Here is a 24,684-nt window from a genome sequence, read left to right on the forward strand (position 1 = left end):
CAGGTCAGGTCTTGATCTCAGGGTTGTGAGTTCAAGCCCTGCATTGGGCTCCACACTGGATGTAGAGGCTACTTAAAAAAAGAAAGAAAGAAAGAAAGAGAGAGAGAAAGAAAGAGATAGAGAAAAGAAAAGAAAAAAAAGAATGAAAAGGAAGGAAGCTTTTAAATTGAACTAAATAGACTTTTGGTAAATCAAAAATAGCTGAGTATAAGCAATTTCATATGGCTCAACCTAATTAAGGGACCGTGGATTCTAGATGACTTAGAGTCGTGCCAGCACTAGAATACATGTACCCATACTCACTATCACTTATGAGAAAAAAAAAAGCCCTTATTTAATTAGGTTTTTATTACCCACAGGTGAATATAATCCTAATGAATCTATGTTGAGCAATTTTGCTTCTTTCTAACTTCTGTCAATTAGAGTTGCTGAAAAATATAAGGAATATTGTGTGATCTTCTTTCTAAAAGATGACTATCATGAACCTACTTATCTTAACATTCTTAGTTCCTTCTTCTTATGATTATCATATGGCACAACTTTTAGACCATTAATCATCCTGATCCTTATCTCCAGAACATGCCCTAGTTTGATAATGATCCACTAAAATGCATTACCAGACAAATTCTCCCAGATGTAGTTTGATTGCTAAAGTGGGGCATGGACTATTACCTATCACATTTTGGACGTTATAGTTACATAGGTTCATTTTATTATTGTATTCTTTTCTTTTTTCTTTTTTTCCAGAGATACCATACTATTGGCTCATATTGATGTTGTACTCCTTCCTCTGACAAAATTGCTATTATGTAAGACCTCTCCTCTTCTTGCTTACAGTTAATTTTCTTTAAATGTTCCTTCTAAGTATTTTACTGCATTTTGGGTGCTTTATTTAAATCCACTGAGATTATTTTTGGATTCTGATGAGTTGTTGCCACCAGCTTTATGTCATCCTCAAATGATATAGACATGTAATCTCCATATCATCAGGGTGAATGATATCAAAAATTTTAAAAAAACAATATAATAGACTCAGGGACATGGCCATGTTCTTACTTACATTTATATCTCACCCACTCCAGAATGATGTGCTCATACCTTACTGTATGCAAGCCATAAACAACAACAAAACAGAGTTCTACTCAACGAAGTAGACAATTCAACACAACACGGTAAGTGCTGAGATAAAAGACAATACTGTTTGCTACGGCAGCAGCTAGGATATTTTTCAGGTCAGAAAATTCTTCTAGAAGGAAGAGATGTGAAAGCTGAGAAACAAAGGTGACTATATTTAACCAGGTAAGAGGAGAGAGAAATGTTACAAGTATAGGAGACTGCATATGCCAAGGCCTAGAGTCAGAAGAGTGTGGTAGGAATCATGAATCCAATATTCAGTCTGGCTAGATGGAGTGTGTATGTGTGGTTTTCGGGGTTAAGGGCATGGCAGAGAAGGGATGTAGGTAGAAAGACAAGAGGTGTAAGTAGACATGTAGGCAGAGGTCAGAGCTTGAATGACCTTATGTTTCCTATTATAAAGATTTTATATCAAGAGAAGATGGGGTGTCTCAGCGGGTTAAGCCTCTGCCTTCGGCTCAGGTCATCATCTCAGTGTCCTGGGATCGAGCCCTGCATTAGGCTCTTTGCTCAGTGAGGAGCCTGCTTCTCTCTTTCTCTCTGCCTGACTCCTCCTACTTGTGATCTCTCTCTCTGTCAAATAAATAAATAAAATCTTAAAAAAAAAAAAGAAGAAAGTGCATGTCTTTTAGTAACATGATCAGATTTGTAGTTTTACTTGTTGAATAACATTGTTTGGATTACTTAAAAATGTTAAAATATTATTCTAGTGACAGTGTGGGAAACGAATTAAAATGGGTGCAAAACTAGAGGCAAAGGAGCCTTCTAGAGGATGTTGCAGCCCATCAGGCATAAGTTAACCAGGGTGAGTGCTACAGAGAAAAGCCAGGAGAACATGATGACATCAAGGTCAGATTATGTGTGTTTGGAGAAGGCAGAGATAATAAGAGTGTCAAATGCTACTAAAGGATCTAGTAAGATTACACTTGGTTACAAAAATATCTTCTATTCCCTTGGGAGAACAGTTTTGTGGGGTAAAGCCCTAATTTGTGGGGGAGTAAGGTGAGGCAAGAATATAGAAAATGTAGACAATTATTTCAAAAAGGTTTTTGTTTTGTTTTGTTTCTGGTTGTTGTTATTGTTGTTGTTAAGAAAAAAAGAGGGAGGAAGTGGGGAAATAAAAGGGAATTACATTTGGAGAGGATGTTGTTACTTTTTTTTTTGTAATAGTTTGTTAATTTATTTATTTGTCAGAGAGAGAGAGAGAGAGAGAGAGAGCAAGCAAGAGCGCACAAGCAGGCAGAGTGGCAGGCAGCGGCAGAGAGAAAGCAGTCTCTCCGCTGAGCAAGGAGCCCGATGTGGGACTTGATTCCAGGATCCTGGGATCATGACCTGAGCCAAAGGCAGCAGCTTAAACAACTGAGCCACCCAGGTGTCCCAGGATGTTTTTACTTTTAAAGATGAGAAAGACCTCTTTGAATGCTGAAGGGCAGGTGCTCCTAAAGGAGAGGGAGGAAAAGAAGACCCAGGAGTTGACCGACCAAGTGAGGTCCATTAGGGAACAGAAGAGGGTGTGGGGGGTAGCAAATCTTGTGCATTGGTAGAAGAATGAGTCTTGAAGACAAGGAGAATGACAAATTACATTACTATATAAAGTAAGGAAGGAAAAACTTATTTAGGAATTCCTATTAGGATTGGATTCAACTGCAAATGACAGAAACTACATAATAAAAGTGGTTTAAATATGATAAGATTTTTTCTGTGTGACCGCAGAAACAGTCTATTTTGTTTCTGGCTGGTATAATGTTTTCTTCTCATGGAAGAAAAGGAGGATGAGTTTTAGGAGGCAATTAGCATGTGGTATGACAGGAGGGAATTTAGATCTCCACTTGACAAGGGTGGAAGAAGCCCTCAGGCCATACAACGCACATACGGTTAAGGTGTCACCACCTACTTTGTGGCATCTAACCATGGGCTTTCAACATTTCTAGTCATTAGGGAAATGTAAATGAAAATCACAGTGAGATATGACTTTATACCCATTAGGATGGCTATTGTTAAAAAAAAAAAAAAAAACCTCAAAAAGGAAAATAACAAATGTTGATGAAGATATAGAGAATTTGAATTGGAACCCTCCTGTACATTGCTGGTGGGCAAGTAAAGTGGTGCAATCATTGTGAGAAAGGGTTTGGTGGTTCCCCCAAAATTACGAATGGAATTATCATATGATCCAGTAATTCCACTTCTAGCTATATACCCCAAAACCCAAAAATTTGAAAGCAGAGAATCAGATATTTGTACAGCCATGTTTACAGCAGCATTATTCACAATAGCCAAAAGGTGGATACAACCCAAGTGTCACTCAGGAGATGAATGGATAAACGAAATATGGTGCATACATACAATCAAGAATTATCCAGCCTTAATGAAAATAATAAATTTCTGACATGTGCTACTACATGGATGAACCTTGAAAACATGATCTTAAGTGAAAGAAGTCAGACATGAAAGGGCAAATATTGTATGATTCCACTCATATGAGCTAGCTAGAAGGCAAATTCATCCAGACAGAAAATAGAAGTTTCCAGCAAGTGACAGGAGGAAGAAATGGGTAGTTATTGTTTAGTGGGTAAAGTTTCTCTTTGGGATAATGAAAAGTTCTGGAGATGGATGCTGAACAGTTTGGATGTACTTAATGCCAGTGAACTGCACATTTAAAATAGTTAAAGTGATAAATTTTATGTTGCATAGCTTACTCTGGTAAAGAAAAATGAAAAAAGAGAGTGAATCTGCTGTCGTCGTACAGTTTGGATTCAGGTAACCCTTACAGCTTGGTTGCGGGGAGGTGAAGGAGTCTGCATTCAGGGATTGCACAGAATCTCCCTCCTGTCCTCATGACATTCTCTTCTCTCTGGATGTTAAGATACAATCTCATCCATTCCTACCTGATTTTTTCATCTCTTTTTATGGTTCTGGTCCTACCATTTAGAGGATGGTAGCAGACTATCTCTTAAACATGGGCTCACCTCCAACTTTTTTCTTTAGTTGACTCTTGAAGGAATTATACCAGACACAGTTTTATATTTATGGTTTGCAGAGCATGTCCACATAGACCATATTTCTTGATGGTCACATCCGTCACATCCCAGCCCTGTCATTAACTCTGACTTTTGGGAATTGAGGTTTTTTTGCTTTTTTTTTTTTTTTTCCCTCCAGAGCCTTTGCTTTCTTCATCTGTAAAATAGGATATGTAAACTTCCTTGGAATGCAGCTTCCATGTTTCACTGAATTATGCTTGTGAAACCTGGGGACTGTACTTCCCCCTCTACCCTCCCCCACCCCTCTTGCTCCTATTCAGGACTCACCAGCTCAATTCAGGTCTGCTTCTGAGTGACCCCCTGTATCTATGTGTCCCTCCTCTCCTCCGTGGGGATCCTATCTCAGTTCAAGCTCCAGCCATGTCTTGCTGAACTAATGATGCCTCTAAATAGTTCCCTGCTACCAGTTTTCTCCTCAGGTGAGTCCATCTTTTCTCTTGCTAATAATTAATTATCTTGCTAAAAAATCAAATTTTGTCACCTCAGTCATTTCTTAAAATATCCATTAACTCCATATAGCTGGCTTTCAAGACAATAGCACAAGTTCCTTAACTTGGCATAGAAGTCCCTTCTCTATTTTTGTCTCAGCCTCTTTCTTGCTCTGTCTTCTGGCATTTTGCCCCACTGACCCCAGACACTGACCCTGGACACAAATGCCCTGCCTCAGCACAGTGCCTTTGCACACACTGCTCTTTGTCAGGGATGTCCTTTCTGCAGGATTAGCCCACTGTCCTAACTTGTTTTAATGTTTAAGATGGAATGATGGAATAAATAAAGCCAGGAAAAGAATTTAAAAGGCTGAAAAGGAGGACAAAGATTTTTGAAACCTATTCTATTCCACCATTTCTACACTGAACCTTCAAGGAGACCCCTCATAGCAGTTTCTTTAGTTCCTTGTCTGCCCATGGGAAAGAGGAAGGGTTTTGTTTCTACACAATGTCCTTAGATCTGTGGTTGTCCAAGTGTGGTCTTTGAATCAGAAAGTCTGGGGCTTTCTGAAACATAGCCGTGTGCATTTTAATAAGCCCTTCAGGTGATTGATGCTAAATTTGAGGAACCACTGACTTAGAGAAATGGTGAACACATATGGAGGGATCTCTGACTGGAAGGGCCACTCCCAGTCTGGGATCTGGGTGTGTGCTTGCATTGGGAGTGGGTATAGTTACCTTTCTGCCCTCATAGCGGGGGTCTCAGTTTCTCTTGAATATAGCCACCTCAGGGGAAAAAAAAAAAATCAGGACAAAGCAAGCTTAGTGGTATGTAAGCTATGAAACTATCTAAACTAAGTAATTGAATATTCCCTTTTGCTAGGATTGCCAGGTTTAGCAAACAAAAATTCACGATGCCCAATAAATTTGAATTCCAGATAAGCAACAAGTAATTTTTTTATTATGCACAGCACATACTTATACAAAAAAAAAAAATTTGCTATTGATCTGAATTTCAAATTTAACTGGGCATCTTGTTTCTTTTCTGTTTTTATCTGGCACCTTCCTTTTTGTCCCTTAAGGGCTATGTGTGCAAGGAAAACAGCCTGGTCAGAATTCGGTGTTTTAAAGGTAGAAGTTATAGTAGTCTTTTTCTTTACTCTTTAATGAAGAGGAAAATTATTTGTCTGGGAAGAAAAAGAATGGCTGTTCTTTCTGGCTCACTTGGTTATTTGTAAAATCTACATTTGAAAAAAGGGAGGGAGAGAGAGAGAGAGAGAGGAGAGATGAAACAAGGTGGTGGTTGAAAGTGGCCCCCACACCGGAAAGTTCCTTCCTCTTGAAGTAACAGAACACCCATGGAAGAGCCAGGCCCTGAATCCACATCTCCCACAGCTGAAATGTGGAGCAAGCTTCAGGGAGATGGAGCTCCTCTTGGGGCTCTGGCTCCTGGGCGAGTTTTCTACACCACCTCCCTACCTGTCCCAGGTGACAGGACACCACCTCAGAGGTGGGACTGTGGTGCTGTGACTGGGGAATGAGTGACAGACTCCCTAACAAGATGCAGCTGAGGGAGCGGCTTGCTGACAGAACAATTTGCTGGTGCCCAGAATATCCACCCAGCTCCGGCAAAGCGGCAGCCTAGGCGTCAGGAGAAATTTCAGGATTTATCATTCGCCTTGGTGTCAGGTTTTCTGTGAGCCGGCATACTTCCCCCCGTGCTTTTGCAGACCTGCAGCCTTGACATGCTATCTAAGAAGGCTCCAGAGCCCCAGGAGTTACATGTAAAACTATTCCATTTTTTCCCCCTCCTGATCTGCTTGTGTTTATGTAAATGACTGGAAAAGCAGTTTTTGGCCTATTTCCGAAGCTTAAGGGCTTCGTGAGAAGCCTATTATTGAAAAATCAGAAACTGAAAAGCAACTTCTTAGACAATGAATTAGCAGCTCAATGACTGTGTGTAATGCCAAGTGTACTGTAACTGGCTGCATTACAAATAGGAACTCCCCTGGGATTCAGTAATCAAACACGTGGCAACAGGTTGTCTGTTTCAACAGAGAGTGAGTAATCAAAGGAGATTTGCAGTTAATCCAAATATAACAGAGAAGTATCCAAAAGAAGGGCAAGGAAAAGGAGAAATTAGAAGGGTGTGGGTAGACTGAGGCTTTCTGACCTGGAGTTCCATGTGCGACTGAGGGCATATTGTGGGACAAAGCGGATCCATGTGAACACTTGAGACACCAGCCATGGAGAGGGGAAACTGAGGCTTGACCACAGACCGCAGCAAGCCGGAAACTTAACCTCGGCACTTGCCTCTCCTGCTTGGCCCCTGACGTAAATCGGGGAATGAATTAACTAGCACTCAGTGATTTGCCTCAGACTTCTGAGTCCTATACTGCTTTGAGGGAGTGTGGCTGAGTCAGGGGTGGGGAAGGACTTGTCTGTCTGCGAGGCGCTGGTTGGACGTTGGGGCTACACTGTTTCAGGAGACAGCTGAGTTTGTATGCCCACCTCTGTGCTCCCCAGGTGTGGTCGCAGGCCAGCAGCATCAGGATCACCTGGGAACTTACCAGGAGGAGATTCTCGGGCCCCGCCCCAGGCCTTACAGACTTTCAGAACCTCTGAAATGAGACCTAGCAGTCTCTGTATTGAGAAGCCCTGGAGAGGATTCTGACGCTCACTGCTGTTTGACAACCACTGGCTAATCTGATCACAGGAATGCTGTAAATACGGGGTGGAGGAGCACCCCTTCTGTGGGCTCCTGTGTGAGAGCCCCCGCGGCTGGTTCCAGATCCTAGAGCAATTCTGTCCTGACCTGTCCTGTCCTGATCCCCATCCAGGGCTATGGGGCTACAGGGAGAGAGATTTAACATTTATTAAACATGTACTAGTCCTCAGTGCCATGCACTGGTAATATTTTATTTCATTCTTTCTACAACCTTGTGAGCTAGGTGCTATAGATATGATTTTAGTGCTGAGAAAATTTTAGTTCAGAAAGATCAACTTCCCTGGGTCTGGATGTTTCCTGAGCCCATGCTCTTTGCCCTGTCCCACCCAGCATCTCTGACACACGTGGCCTCTGCCCCCAGAATGCCTCGGGTGCCGCCCACACAAAGCAACTGGCAGCCTGGCAGGGCCCCAGTTCTATATTTCTCTCCCTCCCCCACCCCACCCGACTCCTTGCCTCATGTTAATTTCCCACCTGAGTACTGAGTACTTTATAAATAGCAAATCTAAAATGAATTTTCTACCAGCGATCATTAGCTCCCTTGACATCCATTAAACATTCTCGCAAGCAGAGTGAAGTGACAAAAGGGATTGATTTTTACAGTATGCTTAATAGGGAAAAAGAAAGAAAGGTGTTGACAAGTCCTTTTTTTTTTTCCTGTCCTGATATCACGAGGAATTTGAAATCAGTCAAATGACTTTTATCTGAAAAAAAATTAAAAAAAGAAGGCTAGGGGACTGGGGGCGGAGGGAGTGGGGGGTGGGGAGAGGAAAGCAGCCTCCCCAGCACCCTGCTCAACCCATTTCTCTATCTGTGACAAGTAAACATGAAGTTAGTTAGCTCATGCCAGCCACCAAGATGAATATGTCAGATTTAATGCTTCAAAATATATAGGGTCTGCGCCAGGGAGGGCTGAGGGGCTGGGGGAAGCAGGCAAGCAGTATTAGGGGAGAGGGAAAATAGCCAATCTTCTGCTGAAACTATTGGAGGAATAAATGTGTTGGTGCAGTAGTTGGAGTCAGGGAAGGCTGGTATATGAGGCACTGTAGCTGAAAATTTAACTTTGATTTCAATTTTCATATTTGTCAGCAATAATTAGATTCACGAAATGTTTTGCCACTGTTCTAAAATACTAATAAGTAGAGGCCTTTGTAGTGTGGTTAATGGAGTCTTTTTTTCTTAGTGGTCTAGAAAAATCCCATTACAGTGAAAAGTCATACTATATTACATCGCTCCAACATACATGGACCGTGCTGCTGGGGTTATGCCCTCCCTGAGGCTGGAGCCCTCTGTTGAATCACAGAGCCCCTGGCTGGCAAGGCGCTCTGGGCTTCATAAGCCTCAGCTGCCCAGCATTCGAGATCTCACAGACTTCCCTGGGTCCCGAGCGAAGCCAGTCAGCCAGAGACCAAGGGAGGAGCAAATTCAACAGAGCATGGCTGTTGCAAGGATGAACTTTCATAAGCATTGCCTCAAGGAGCGGGTTGAGGAGAGGACAGAAGATGATGGTCTGGTGGACACTGGCCCTGGCTGGGAGGTGTGGCTCCTGTCTAGAGAGAGAACATCTGCTCCCCATCTGTCAACAACCTGGACTCTTCCCAGGGGCTTGATGTCGAAGCCCACCCAGTGGTAAAACCTGCGTTTCCTTCCTCCCCGTCCCCATCCTGTTCCGGAAAGGAAAAGCTGAACTCTCTGGAGATAAGGTTTGATGAAAATGTCTAAGTTCTATTATTTTTTAGCAGTTTTCCCTGGGCAGGGTGTGGGGGGGGTGAGTTCAAGCCTCTCTGATGTCCTGGTGAATTCCCTATAGTCCCATGTGTGGGGGAGGAGTTGAAGGTCTATTATGCTACCCTCAGAGGGTACCCTGGGTAAGGAAGGGCCTGGAGCCTCCACACTTCCCTCCTACCTTGCTTTCACCACCACTCCCCTGCAGTTGGGGATTATCACTCAGATGGGCTGGCATTTCTCTCTGGCACACTCTTTCCTAGGCAGATTGCTGCTGCGGACAGCTGCCTGGTGGTTCATCTTTTGGAATCCAGTGAACGTAAGAATTCTGCCGTGATGCTCTGCATTTTCCTTCCCTAAGTTCCAAAGAGAAATCCCAAGCTGTCAGTTCTAAGTTACCCATACCAACAGGAAAAAAAAAAACAAAAACCGGGAGCCAACTGGACCTCCCTGATTTCCCCCATCCTTTCCTCTTCCCCTTTAAGTTACACTGTGCTTGCCTTGGCCTGGTAGTAGAGTGAGGAGAATCCACTAGCCTTATGTCTGTTCCCTAAGCCCTAAAGGGAAATGATGGAGGAATGTGTATACGGGCAGAGAGCCAGACCAGGATTAACAAAAACACAGCAGCCTAGATAAAGGACAACTTGCCGAAGTCACTCACGGCAAAGGGGAGGGTGCATCCGTTCCCCTGAAAGCTGGGCAACTGGCTCCCTGTGCTCCTCCAGCCCTGCCAGTGGGATCCTGCTTTCCTGAGCTTTGTCCCCAGGGTGCCACCTCCTGCCAGGTGAACCTCCTAGAGTAGAGTAGGCGGAAAGCAGGAGCCTGTGCTCCTTCCTGGAAATGCAAAGACCTTCTTCTGGCCCAGGCCTCTCTCTTGGCCCCTCCTTCCTTCCTGCTTGTCCACCAATGGCTGTTTCGCTGCCGCCTTGCTTTTCCCTAGTGGCACGTGCCAGATCTTATCCCTCTGCAGCACTTCAGGATAAAAGAAGGAGGGGATATTAAATCCACCAGTGATACGCGTGGCAATTGGGAGAGCCTTTTGTTGTGTCGTTTCCTACCTCCTTCAGCCTATTAAGCAAACAAAAGTGCTTGTGGAATGAGAAATGTAAATGGCCAACGCAAGCCGATTAATCCTAGATGTACAATTCCATTAATAAGGCCGCTTTTTAATAGGCGGCTCCGGCGGCAGCGGCGGGCAGGCCAGGAATTGATGTATTCTCTGTAATTGTATTGCAACTAATAGGATATGAGGAAAATTGTACCAGAGAAGCAGGTCTTTCAACACCATTTTCCAATCAGCTGAAATAATGACTTGCAGCCGAAAGCCCGGAAAAGTAACGACACAAAAAATATAACATCGTCCGGAGTATCCATTATTCCAAATCCTAGTTTGGGGCTTCTTTCTTTCATTCTATCTCTGCCTCCCTGTCCCATCTCTGTCTTCATCTCTTCACCAGGAATAGTAACTGAAGCCTGAGGAGTCTTGTCCCTGGTAGATGGGAAGGGAGGGCGCCGGGGGAGATGGGCCCAGCCCATCTCCCGTTCTCAGCCGACACAGGCCAGGCACGCAGGCTGACTATGCTTCTCTGTCTGGAAGTCCCGGGATGCTCGGCACCCGTCTGGATTCCAGCGATGAATAAAGCAGGCCCGGAGTCCATCCTTGCCTTCATGATGCTTACGGTCTGTTGAGTCAGCAGAATTGGTACAGAGTCCTCACTGTCTGCTCTATCAGGGTACTGGCCTGTTCACTGAGATCCTCCCAGGATGAATGGAAAAAACCTGGGCTCTCTGTGAGTTTGCGTGGGCAGTGGGGGGGGGGCAGGGCCCCCAGCCAGCGCCTCTTACTCAGCCTGCCTTGCCTGGTCACTGGGTCTCTCCCGCCCATTTGTATGCGGACTCTGACCCTCCCTTGGTCACAGGCTGGAGAGTAAATATAAAAAGAAAAGGCAAAGCACATTTCAGTGGAAATCCCCAAGGAAACTGATGTGATTGCTCTACAGAAATGGCTCCAATAAGGGCAGAAAGGAATATTGCTTTTATAGCTTTTGGGACATAAAACATTTAGAAAATGTGATTGACTGGCAGGGTCTAATTTATCATTTATCTCATTCCCTCCGCTCTCTCCTCCTCCCCACAACACACAGGCAGACACTTACAGGCAAACTTTTTCCCCTCTTTGCTTCCCTTTCTTCTTCTCTCTCAGAGACTTGGATTTATCATCATTCTGTGAAGCAGGAGAACTCCTGTGGCTATTTATAATTAATGCTCAGAAACCTGCCAATCCATTTAATGACACTAGCAGGTCATGGCCCCCTTATAGCTCTCCATTAATCATCATTAGAACAGCTCTGAGTTTTTACATTCTTTTTAAATGTTAATTCACCTCTGTAATGCTCCTTTTAGTTAAAACTGTAAAGAGGCAAGTGGCTGGTACCTAGTTGCTGCCCGCCAGGGGAAAGGCATGGTGGAGTTGATAAAGCCCGGCTGATTTCCTCTGTTCTTTTGTCCTCCACCCCCTATCCCCACCACCAGATGTCAACCCAGTTTGTTCTTTGGTTGCCGGCATTTCTCTTTTAAAAAATGCCTAGTGGCTTAAAGTTCCAGGCAGATACACACACTCGGATATCTTTGGACTCCCAGGGCCACGGCAGCATCCTGAGCGGAGTTACTGACCCAGTGTCACGCCATGGTTTTGTAGCTCCTAAAGTGGCAGACCATAGGGAGCTCCAGAGGTAAGTCACGTCGAAAACCATCCACGTGATTCTTCAAACACTCGAGAATAGGCTCCGAATTAGCATGCTGAAAGAGGTCATGGAAGGAATTCTCTTTCTTCATGGCAAGAATGCTCACCACTTTCCCCACTATTGCACAAGAGGCTATGAGACTTTGGGCAGGACGTTTAACTTCCCTCCTCATCTACAAAGTGGAGTCACAGGCTTCCAGTTACAGTTGAATACATCGTGGGTATGAAGGGCACAGCACAGGGAATAGTTTATGGTATCGTAATAGTGTTGTACGATGACAGGTGGTTGCCACGCTTGTGGGGAGCACAACCCAGGGTAGAGAGCTGTGGAATCACAGTATCGGACACCAGAAGCTTATGTAACATTGTACCGTCAATAAAAATAAATAAAGAATTTAGAAATAAATAAATAGTCTTAGAATATTTTAATGATATTATAAATAATTATTTATAATATTTATTTATTTCTAAAACATCTGTCCCGCCCAACTAATAAGGTGAAATCTGCAAGGATTAAATGGAGTTGCAATTATATTAAACTTGTAAAACTGATAACATCGAGGCAAGGTGTCATGATCGATATCACTTCTTGCCTTTTACTTGCCCACTGCATATATATCCCAACCTCTTGCTGAAGCAGCCCCCTGTCCTCATTCATACTGGAGAGTATGGATACTTTCCAACCTAGAATACTGTTACATTCATATCATAGTTCTCGAGCCAGAAAAATGTATTTTGAATCATCCAAAACATGTCATAGAAAGAATGTTAAACTGGGAATAGGGGAATCTAGATGTGAGTATCTACTCTGTTACCTATTAGCTGTATGACTCTGAGCAAATCACTTCACGTCTCTAAGCCTCACTTCTTTTATCCTTGGATTTTGTATTTTTTAAAGACTCTTTGATCTTATTAGATATTGTGATTTTATTGTTTGACTCATGAGTCTGCCCAAAGGGCCCTGCCAGTGACTCAGGTCCCTTCCACCAGCTGTGCTCTTAAATTCTTGTGTTGTCAAACACCATGCCCCCGAGCTTAGAACTCTAACAAAAGCAAACACAAATAGATGAGGAAAATAGAAAGTGCACATTTAATTCATTTTTGACTAATCACCTGATTTCTCTTGATACTTCCCATTTTTGTACTAGACATTTGGAGTTATGGACTTGAGCTTATTTTCAAGGCTGTCTCAAATCCACATGTTAAACTGAGATGACCCTTAGGGCCTACCAAGAACCAGGCACCTCATAGATGATATCATTTAATCCTTTATAATACTCTTCTAAAGTGGGTTAGCCTCATTTTATGGATAGGTAAACTGAGGCCTAAAGAGGTAGTGCCCAGTCTGAGATTTATGTACATTGCAGGGTCATAGTTTGAATCCAGAGCTCTTCAATTTAAGTCCAGTGGTTTTGTTTGTTTGTTTGTTTGTTTAGTATTCGTCTTGTTTAATCCACTCCCCCAGCTCCTACGAGGAAATACTAAGTGACACACCATTTTGCATGAAATAAAGACCTACTTTTTCAGCTGTTCTTGTTCTGGTGGAGATTATAACCAGTGACCTATGATTCAGGCTAAAAATCTACTTTCCTAGGTTGATTCCCCATTGTGCCTCCATTCACACTGGCGCTGCGACATATAAATGAGCTTCTATGTGGTTTCCTACATGGAAGCCAGCCAGCGCCCTGTTTCATTTTTAGTGTCCCTACCTGTGTGGTCCCAGCCCCTATTCCTTACAGGGCCAGCCATACCTCTCTCCCCCTTCCCTGCAAAACATCACTGACACTCTAAGCAGACACCAGTCCCCAGGCTGGGCTTTGGCCATCTGTTCTGCCCATCACTTGAGAATGCAATAAAACCAGCTTGACAATTATGTCAGCACAAAGGGCAAAGAGGGCTGCATGGCAGAAAGCTGTGTAAAATTCATTCTTCCAAAGGTTGCATCAAGAATATTCCAACCAAAAAGAGCTTTCACAGAGAGTGGAATACTGTGTCATCTGCCTCTTTCTCATTTCCCTACTTTGCTTTTGTAATGGATTTGTGTTAGTTCTTTCTTGGTGCGAGTTAATAATAATAGGGCATTATAATTGCGTGGGGCTGGATGCCTTCGAAACGGCTTCCACAAATCTATTATGCCTTTAAATCTCGAAGACTGCTGCTGGATTTTAGAAATGAAGGGGCCTTAGAAACATTTACCCCAACTTTCTCAGCTGATTATTATTGATGTATTTTGTTTTGTTTAAGTAATGTATCCTTATTAAATATAATTTGGACACCACACAAAAGTAGTTTTAAAAGATTTAGAGTCACTCATGCACAATTTCATTTAATGTATTTCTTCCAATTTTTTTTCTTATTCTCTGCCATGGTTTTTATTATATAGTTATAATCATATCATTTATATCTCATTTTTTCTTTTAAGAATAGATCAGAAGCAATTTTCCATGCTGTTACATAGTATTAGTGAACATAATTTTAATTGGTTTCATTACTTTACATCAAGTAGATGTACAATACCATTACCCTATGTTTGGACATTTATGTTGTTCTAATTTTTGGCTGGTATAAATAATGTTTTAGTGAACATCATCATGAATATAGCCTCATTCCAGTTTTATGATTGTTTCCTTAGACCAGGCCACTAGAAATAATATTACCATAAAATCTCTTGACTCAGGGGAAACTGAGGCCTAGAGAAGTAAAGAGACTCCAGACCCCAAGGCGAGTTAGAAAAGCAGCACTCTGACAGAAGTCAGGTCTCTCCTCCCCTGATTTTGTACTTTTTTCATTATATGATGGTCTTCTATATTTCTAAGTAAAAGGGCTTGAAAAATGTGTTGGGTGTCTACATAGAATTAATTTGATTTTTTTATGTGCAATAATTAAGGAAAAAAACACAGTAAAAGTCATCATAAATTATGTAACATTTATAAACAGTGTGTGTGCAGTTAAATACAGCAGCATCTATATGTATTTAGAAATAATGTGAGTGGTATATGTTGAGAAATATCTACTGCATCTGCCCACAGTGTTCGATATGTATATGGATCCCAGACTTCTATTAAAACCCTTGCCTCCCTCTTCATATCCCACTGCAAACTATGGTCCATTGTACTTTAAAAGGAAGGCACCCTTAGTTTTTTCCCAGCTAGAACCTTTGGGAACCCACAGTTATCTCCCTTTGGATCTTCCCTTTAATTTATAGGGATATCCAAGTGGCAGAAGAGAGATCGGGTGACCCTTCTGAATACTGAGAGCTGGAACAGACTTGTAGTAAGTTTTATGTAAAGGCTTGAAGGCTTTACAACCCAAAGGAATAGTCTCCTATAATAACAATAGTTTAAATTGACTGCCCACTAGCTACCAGGTATAATCCTAATTGCTATGCATGTATTATTTCTGTTCATTTTTACAATGTTTCTATGAAGTGGGTGCTACATTTATCATAATTTTACAGACAGGAGAAATGGGGTTCAGCTCACACAGAAGCTGGTGGCAAGATGGGATTCAAGCGTTGGAAGCATGGCCACCAAGCCTGTTTCTTACACTAGGCACATACCACCGCCTTCACAAAGTGTTCCCCTGAGATTTGAGAAGTATGATGAGGCAGGTTGTGCTCCTTATGCGTTCAGCTCTTATTCTTATCCTAACCACTTATTCACAAGTCAGTTATAGGTGAGGGAGAATGTAGGACTTTTGGGACCCTGTTCTTTACCATCTATCTGGCTCTCCAGAGTCACTGGGATGGCTCTTCCTGCTGCATAGAAATGGATGGGTGGCTCTGTGCTCTGCCATGATTAGGAAAAATTCTATGCATGATCATGATTACAGGGTTAAATTGGACTGTGAAATTTGCCAATATTCAACAACCAAATTTGCCAATATTCAACTAGAATAAGACTGATCCTATTACCTCTATGGGACAGAATCACCTTAATACTACTCATCACCAGTTGGTAGCACATTATAGTGAAAGGGAGAAAGGCATATAACCATCATGACCTTCCCTTCCCCCAGTTAGCACAGGGAAGCTGCAAAGGGAACCAACAAACTTAGAGTATTGTAGAATAAGAAAGCTGTAATGAGTAGATGATTAGGATATCACTTGTCCCTTTTATTCAATCTTTCTTCAGGTTTACCAGCTATCCTGAAGCTATGGTAATTCAGTTTCTGTTTCTACTAGCTTTCCTGAGGATTCATGTTAGGGTACTATCTCTTTATGCTAAAGACTATATGCCATTTCCGAAGTATAAAGCACCAGAGGAGCTCCTTCCAGATGCACAATCTTTATCCTTAAACAGTGTCTCTGTTCTAGATCTTGTAGTGTTAACCAAAATCACAGAGCTTGGGGAACCTTGGTTTGAATCCCAATTCTACCACTTATTATCTGACCTTGAGCAATTTGTTTATTCTCTCTCAGCTTTAGTTTTGTCATCTATGAGATGATCTTGATGATTAAATGCCAGTATATACATAAAAGTACCCATACATTGTGGACACAGAATACATTTTTGCTTCCCCCCCCTTTTTTTAAAATCTGGTGACTTGGGAGACATGCCAGAGAAGGAAGTCTGACGTTATCTGTTCCCAGAAAAACCCCATGTGCTGAACTATTAGTTGGCCCCAAAGTTCCGAGAAGTGCAGGTATGTTTATGGGGATGATGGACTATAAGATTTAAAGTAAGGCATATTTTAGAAAATCTAGGACATGTGTTCCTTATTATTTAATTTCTCTCCCTTGAGGTTGGAGTAAAACTAGTTTTCTTCTTCCTCTCTCTGGGTCTAGCCCTGGGCCTTTTAAGTTTCTAAAATCTGTTACTAAACCTCTTCAACCATAGTCACTTTTCTCACATCGAGATAGAATTTAAAAAACAAAAATGAGGCCCATGTAGAAACAGACAGGAGCTTAGAGACAGAGAGAGGAAGACTGGGGAAGTGGCAGGGAGAGAGAGCAAGAAAGAGAGGACAGATGATAGATAGATGTTAAAACCCTTAAAATCCCAAAAGCCCAAAATATTTAGTGATCAGAAAAGCTTTTAATTAACAAACAAAATCCTAGAGGCCTTATAAATCATCCCCAGGCCACACAAAGAATAAACTCCCACATCATGTAGCTTTACCTATTCCCACCGAAAGCCCAAATCCCATCAAAGTATCTGTAGTATTTGAGACAGTGTGTTTGTTACACTCTTTAGCCCAGGAAAGAATATTGGGATTTCTCTTTCAATTGTTTCCCTTTGGTTAAAACATGGGTTTTAATAACAAGTAGACAAGGGTTCAAATATCTGATGTGTCCTCTGCTGGCTATGAGCTATTTAACCTTATTTAATCAACAATAACACTTAAGCCTTTGTGGTGCTACAAAGATAAATGGATATATGGTGGTGCTTGATATTAGGTATTCAATATAGAGAGACACTACATTTTAATAGCTAATGTTTAGATGTCTCAGTAGCCACTACTTCCTTCTCCATGTTCCATTGGATGTCCTTAGTGCTTACCAGTGTGTGTCTTCCCTGAGGAAACTGGGCATTCAGACAAGATGCTTTAAGTGAGGCAATTAGTAGAAATGGTAAACTGAAAGAATTTCCTTCCTCTCTATTTCATCATCATCTTTTTCATTGTCCCATAATTATCTTCATCACCACTTGATTCTGACCATATTTATATATATAACTTTATTTTTAAAAGATTTTATTTATTTATTAGAGAGAGAGAGAAAGTGACAGAGAGCATGAGTGGGGAGGAGAGGGAGAAGCAGGCTTCCCATGAGCAGGGAGCCTGATGTGAGGCTCCATCCCAGGACCCTGGGGTCATGAAATGAGTCAAAGGCAGACACTTAATTGACTGCACCACCCAGGCACCCCTATATGTATATAAATTTAAACCTAAAGTTTCACCAAAAGAGAAACTAAACTGTGACTAGTGGCCACTGCTTGATATCTTAGTTGCAGCTGATGGAGATAGATGTTAGCTTGCTTTTCTTAGTCATCAAAGTCTTGGCAGAAGTCACCTTGCTACTGTGGATAGTGTGCCCTGTGAGCTGAGAGCCCTTCTCAGATGGTTTCTGGACTTAGTGCCAACTTTGGAAACGGAGCCGGCAAGAAATGGGTAAAGGATCTTCATTGATATATATGGATGGGAGAATTTGGCTTCACAGGACCTAAGAATAGATTATATTCCATAAATAATGTTATGGATGCAACACCATGAAAATTGCATGTCATATCATAACTACAATGATCAGATATTGGATTCGCATTTAGCAATTACTGTGATATCTGTTACATTTCTCAGTTCCATATACAGGGCATCTCCAGGATTCAGTACCTTGTACTGAGGTATTCGGAAGAGAATGATCAATGGAGACAATACATTCTCTCCCCAAAGAAAGGTAGTTAGTTCATAGAGAAAACAGAACCAAGTTTTAGAGGCTCCTGCTTACCTATTGGCCAAAAGGAGTTTGGTAGAAGAGATCTTCAGAGAAAGGTCAAGAGATGAGAAACTATGAGAAAGAAAGGAGTTACATGAATACCCATACAAGATGGGCCTCATTCATGGGAATTGTAGAAAGGAAGCACGAGACACTTACATTTGACTCTAGATATAAATGTCTACTTATACAGGATCAAAGGATTTTCTGAAACAAACAAGAATTGAAGTTAAACTATAAGAAAATACTAGTTATCTGAAAGTAATCATTAAAACACAGCATATAATCCAGGGTTAAAAAAAAGAAGACAGATGCAATGGGATATCCTGAAGTCATACTGGTACTATTGAACCTTTATTAGGACCCTTATTAAAGTTTTATGGCATCTTCTATAGTACTCCAGAGGAACTCAATGGAAATGATCAAAGGGCCATATCATCGGGTCTACGAGGACTGTCACAGGAAATGGGGTTGTTCAGCAGGATAAAGAAATTTAAAGGGTGACTTAATACAAGTTCACAATTAAAATAAAGGATTCTCCATGTGGATGACAAGCAGCTGCTCTTCATTAGGCTTTGGGGACTAGAAAATGTGAAACCTAATTTACTTGCAGTAGGAAAAGCTTAGATGGCATAAAAGGAAAAGCCTATCAACCGCTCACACTTCATCCACACACTGGGAACTTTAGGCCTCCTGGACTGTTGTTACTCTCTAGTAAGAGACACCGCTAATATTCTGATCTCAAATGCACTCACCTCCTTCTTTCTGGAGCTTGTCTTTGTCTCTTCCATGTAAAATTACAACACCCTCCATTACTCACCAAGGACAGTCTTTCCCCCACCTTGTCCCAAAGGTTACAGTACATTCCCTAAATCACATACCCCATAGGCTTTAACCTCTCCTGTGCTCATTTCCTTCCTTCCTTCCTTACTATAGATATTTTGTAACCATAAGAACTCATTTGCAAACACCCTCAACTCTTTGGTTCTCTTCCTTTCTGTTGTGTTTCCCTGTCAAATCCTCACGCTGAGCTGAAACCACCTGTCTACTTTCTCTGATCCTGGACTTGTGAAGCTGAACCTTGCTGAGAAAGAACAATGTGATCTGAGGCCATTTTAAATTTAAATTATTTACTTATGCCCACGAGTCCTAATATACATTCCTGGGAGATTGGCTTTTCTTTCTTCAGGCATCTGATTGGTACTTCCACTGCTTTCTTCAATATGTTTATAGTCTTCCAAAAATCCTCTTGCTCCCATTTGGGGTGGCTGACTCATATTTCATTGAGGAAATAGAAGCATTCAGGTACTAACTCATCTTTGAGATACCAAATCTTCCAATATACCTGCCTCTTATTTCTAAAACCATACTTTAGTCCTATTATAATAGAAACAAAATATCCTGTTCCATTTCGAGTTTAGCTTCTCCACTTATGCTCTGGGTGGCTTCCTTCCTCCCTTAAGGATTTCAATCCTATAATTCTCTTTCTCTTTCTTTTGCATCATTTCTTCTTTCCTCTCCACTGAATCATTTCCATCCACACACACCTGCTCTAGTATCTCCCACGTTTAAAACAGCTAAAACATCAACAACTTCTCTTGGCTTCATATTTCCCTTAGCTTCAGCCATATTTTTATGCTCCCCTTCCCAGTAAAGCTTCTCAGAAAAATGATCTTTACTTTACCATCTGTATTTTTTCTCCTGTTACTCTCTCTTCATCTCTCCTGTCTGGCATTGGTCCATACCACTCCACTAAAACTGTCCTTGTTGAAGTTATGGGCAACATTTATATTGCCAAATACAGTGGTCAATTTCTGATCTTTAGTCTACCTCTCAGCTGCACTTGACAGAGGTGACCCTTTCTTTCCTTTTGAGAATATTCTTCTTGGCTTCCCTGGCATCACCCTCTCCTGGTTTTCTTCTTACCTCACTAAATATCCCTCTCCTGTCTCTTTTGCTGACTGCACCTTTGCCTGAACTCTGTATCCTGGGGTGTCAAGGGCTTGGTGCTCAGATAATTTTTGTATCTGTCCATTTTTTGGATCTCATCTAGTATTAGGGTTTCCAATACCTCTATCTACTGATGACTGCCAAATTCGTATCTCCAGTCAAAACCTCCCTCATGGACTCCAGATTCATTCAATTGCTCATATTTCTGCACATTTTTATAACTCTGAAATTAAGATGCATCTTATAGTCAATAGCATCTTATAACCTCAGTCTGCCAAGTGAAGAGGTATAGTCACTACTGCTCACACAGACACAAACTTGCTCCCATTCTCTTCACTTCCTGGAGTGCTATTCATTGTACAACAGGAGTTAGTTTAATTGCCATTTAAAATATCTTCAAGAAATGATTCTTTGAATCACGTAATGCTTCAACATTGAAGTAAAAATTATTTTGTATACAAAAATGTATGGAAATAGAATAGGAAGGTGCAAATTTGAGAGTAGAGAAGTACATATTTGTCTATGGAAGAATGACCATGACAGTCAAGTGCTTTATAGAACATAAGATAGAAAAGGATGCCTGCAGTTGACAACCTTGTTTTTGAGATACATAAATAAGGTTGTCTATCACACTTTACCTTAAAGCAGAAAAAATTGCCAAGCCTTTTGCAATACAAAAAGACTTCAAATCCATAGAAGCCGGTATGACCAGTTGAAAGTGTTTTGTCTTATTTTTCCTTTCTAAGTAGTATGTAAGCTAATTGTGTGTCTTAGAATAGATGACATCTGCCATTTGCTATGTCCAAAATGGAGCTCATTTTCCACCACCTTGTGCCCCATGGGGAAGCTGTTCTTCCCTCCATCTTCTCTAAATCATTTGATGGCACTCTTTTAAACATATTGCTCAAGCACAAGACTTAAGAATTATTCTTGTTTCTTCCTTTTCAGAACTTCTAACTTTAAATCTATCAGCATTGTTAGTTTTACTCCAAAGTAAACCTCTAATCTATTTCCATTTCCCTTCACTCAAATAACTTTATCCAGGAACCATAACATCTTGCCTAGACCATTGTGGTAGTCACTTTTGCTGCTTCCATGCTTTCCACCTATCCTCTGCCTCATGCCTCCTACAATCCATTCTCTACACAATATACCAAATAATACTTTCCAGCATGCATCAGACTTTGTTACTTCTTTACATTGAGACTGAAATCCACACTCCTCCTCACAGCCCCAAAGACTCTGTAGCCTTGACCCTTGCCTCCATGAGGTCCCCACCTATCCCCATTTTCCTCAGTAATTTTGCTCCAATACCTGCCCTTCTGTTTCTCAGACTTACCAACTTTGGTCTTACTTTAGGGACTCTCCCATTGCCATGTCTTCTGCCTGGATTTTTTTCCTTCCAGACCTTTCCATGCAGGGCAGTTTTCTACCATTCAAATCTTGGAGAACCCTTTCTCTTTTGGACTATTTGAATGTGCTGAATGTGTTCCATCTTTCTCTATCACATCACTTATACAACTTTCTGTAGAGCACCTCCTACTTTCTAAAGTCATTTTGTTAATTTGTTTACACTTGTATTATTTATTTCATCTAGTGAAGATGTTACCTCAAGAGAGAAAGGAATCATCTCATCTATTATTGTATCCCTCAGACTTATGGTGATGTTTAGTAACACGTAGATGATTGATCAATAATGTCAGAATTAATGAAGGTATACAAATTGATCCTCCAACTTTTCTTCTTCAAAGTGGTACCTCTCAATGTAAGAGTGTTGCCATCCTTCTAAAACATGAAATATAACACCCTCTGGAAATTGGGACATTTGTTAAACCTCATTCACACTCTGTTTACTTATTTCTATTGTGGCCATACAGAAATCCTTATATGGATGGGTGATTTTAGAAGTAAATGAAATAATTTATGCAAACAAATATTTTGCCAAATCAGAACCCTTATTATATTACTCACTGAGAACCAGATAGATGCTCTACCTCATCGATCCAAGTGCAAATCTATGGTCAAGGAATATGCCTAGATGAGCAAAGGGCTCTGCATTGAGCAACTCTGAAGATCACAGAGAGAGTCACCTTCCCTAACAAACAGTAATTGCTGCCTTGGTCTACATTAAGCCAGTTCTCAAGTTGATTAAAACAATTGGGAAAATTAAGATGTTTACTTCTAAAGTTAATGAGATAGGATTAGCATTTTTAGTTGTAAATATTGAAGACCCAGTCTTGTCCCCCGTTCCAGGTACTGGTTCACTCTGAAAGGCGCATTCCACTGTCTGTGTATATCAGTGGTCTGTGGGTTTCTAGTGAATAGTTATAAGACTAGATTTAAACACCCCACCCTCCCAAAAACAAAATCAATCAAACAAACAAACAAAAATCCTGAGGTTCTCCAGAGGGGACCTTAGTGACTCAATGTGTCTGTCATGGGATTTAGTTCATTTTCATCCTAAATAGATATTATGTGGTCAGAAAAAAACAGTGTCACAAAAGGGAGCCCTGTGCTCTGTGCTGGCCTTTGCTTGTCAGTTTTTATTCAAGGGTGGCAAGCAATGCCCTGGAAAACAGTGTCATGGTGGAATTATGAACTATTTTATAGTAGCAACCAGTCTGCATGCACAAAAGCCCCAATGACAGAGGACAGAATTGTGACATATAAAATTGATGTGGGAAACATGCCCCAGGTCCAGGCTAGGCTTATTGAGAAACCAGAGGAGGAGATCTGGGGAGAGAAGAATAGTCAGTGAGGGTGGAAGGCGGGGGAAAAAAAAAAAAAAAAACTGTGGGTACCTTCAAACCTCAGGCTTTGTCACACTTTCTGCCTTAATTCAAACACCTTGAGTGCTATGAGACATGTTCGCCATGACTAGATATTGAGTGGAAGGATCATATGGTCAGAAACACTGCCCAGGACACCATAAGCAGAGACTTCTTGGCCTCCCTGCCTGGATCTGTTTGGCTCCTGGGCAGGGGCGGGTGGGGGGAAGGTGACTCCTGATGGGGTTTGGACCCACCCCTTTCTCTGAGCGAAGAAGCCAGTAGCATTTGGGTTAATGAACTGTGCCTTTTAATAAATGGTTCTTATCTCGCCAGAGTGGTGCTAAATTGTCAGGATTTTAAATTAACTTAATAGTTTCATGGATGGTACTTATTCACTGGTTACTCAGAAAGTGAATGCAGCCCCCAGCCTAGGCTTCTTATTGAATTATGCAACAGTTAGTTATTTCATTTGGGTTTAAGGGGAGATGTTTAGGATTAATGTGCAATGCCTCAACGCCCCCCTTAATGGGCATTGCCAGGCCTACCCTCAACTAAAAGCCTCTTATTTACCATTAGGTCACTCATTGTTCTTCGGGTTTCAAGAAGAGATTGCTCTCACCCAGGAATGGCCAATAGGTCTTGGAAACACCCTCCCCTGCTGAAGGAGGGAAACAAATACTTGTCTTCCTTTTGTTCACCTGCGCAAAACACTTACCGAGATTTACAAGATAGGGAAACCCCTATCTTGTCTCTAAGGAGCCATAGGTAGAATGGTGAAATTCAGAGACTTCTGAAGAGGAAGGAGAAATTACTTTTGTCTGGGGGAGAAAGAGAATTGGATGAAACTTTCAGGAGGTACTGTTTGAGCAGGGTCTTGAAAAAAGTCATCAATTTATACGCATAGAAATGTGAAGAGCATTTCAGTGGAATTTGAATCTTGTGTTCCCCTCCCTTATCATGATCAGCTTGTCCATAAAAAGAATGGTCACTTTTAGAACAACTTGCTATAGTACTACGTAAGTTCTTAGCAAAAAAACTTACGAGATAAAAAGCAGTAGTGTTCCCATTGTACAGATGAGAAATGCAAGCCTTAGAGTTGGGAAATCCCTTGCCCAGAGCCCCACAGCTTTGAATATACAAAGATTCTAAAGTTCAGGTTGGTTAGTAACATTGTTTTGAGTCAATTCCTTTATACAAAAGTTAACTGGAGCGGGAGCCTCACTCCACAAAGCAGATTCCCCTACCTGCGTCAGAACCTATGCTTGGAAAAGAAGAGAAAACTTAGCATGTAGCTAGTGCCCATTATGTGCAAAGCACAGTGCCTGTCAGGTACTGTGGCAGATACCCAGATATGTATACGCCACTCTTGTATCCCCCAAAGCTGCCAAGACATGGAGAGAAAGAACCCCATCCCTACCCATGCGAGACATGCAATCCACAACATCTCACTAATGTCGGCAAGACAGTAACAGGTGCACCGCCTAAAATACTAACTGCAAAGTGAAATGTAGGAAGACAGCAAATTATCAGTATCAAGACTGTCTGAGAAGCAGAAGGACACAAGGCAAGTGTGTAAGGGAGGCTGAGCATGGGCATTTCCCTCTATGCACATTCAAGCTCCCCGAAGGAGTGCTGCAGCTGTGGACCCCACTAGTGACAGAGTAGAGTGGAGCTGGTTAGAAACAGTCAAGGGGCTTCTTTCCGCAGAGTGGGGCACAAGTCCTACAGTAACCG

The 24,684-nt window shown here is 41.6% G+C and overlaps 1 protein-coding gene and 1 non-coding gene across 4 annotated transcripts in view; both read left to right on the top strand.

Moving 5' to 3' along the window:
• The window catches only part of NTM (neurotrimin), a 939,904-nt gene that overhangs the window by 11,398 nt on the left and 903,822 nt on the right, over window positions 1-24,684 (top strand). The window lies entirely within an intron of this gene.
• Window positions 2,930-3,054, top strand: LOC116600494. Its single transcript, XR_004289693.1, has one exon. It is a non-coding gene; the product is annotated as a U6atac minor spliceosomal RNA (small nuclear RNA).

This window comes from Mustela erminea, chromosome 9 (genome assembly GCF_009829155.1).
Source record: "Mustela erminea isolate mMusErm1 chromosome 9, mMusErm1.Pri, whole genome shotgun sequence".
Lineage (NCBI taxonomy): Eukaryota > Metazoa > Chordata > Mammalia > Carnivora > Mustelidae > Mustela > Mustela erminea.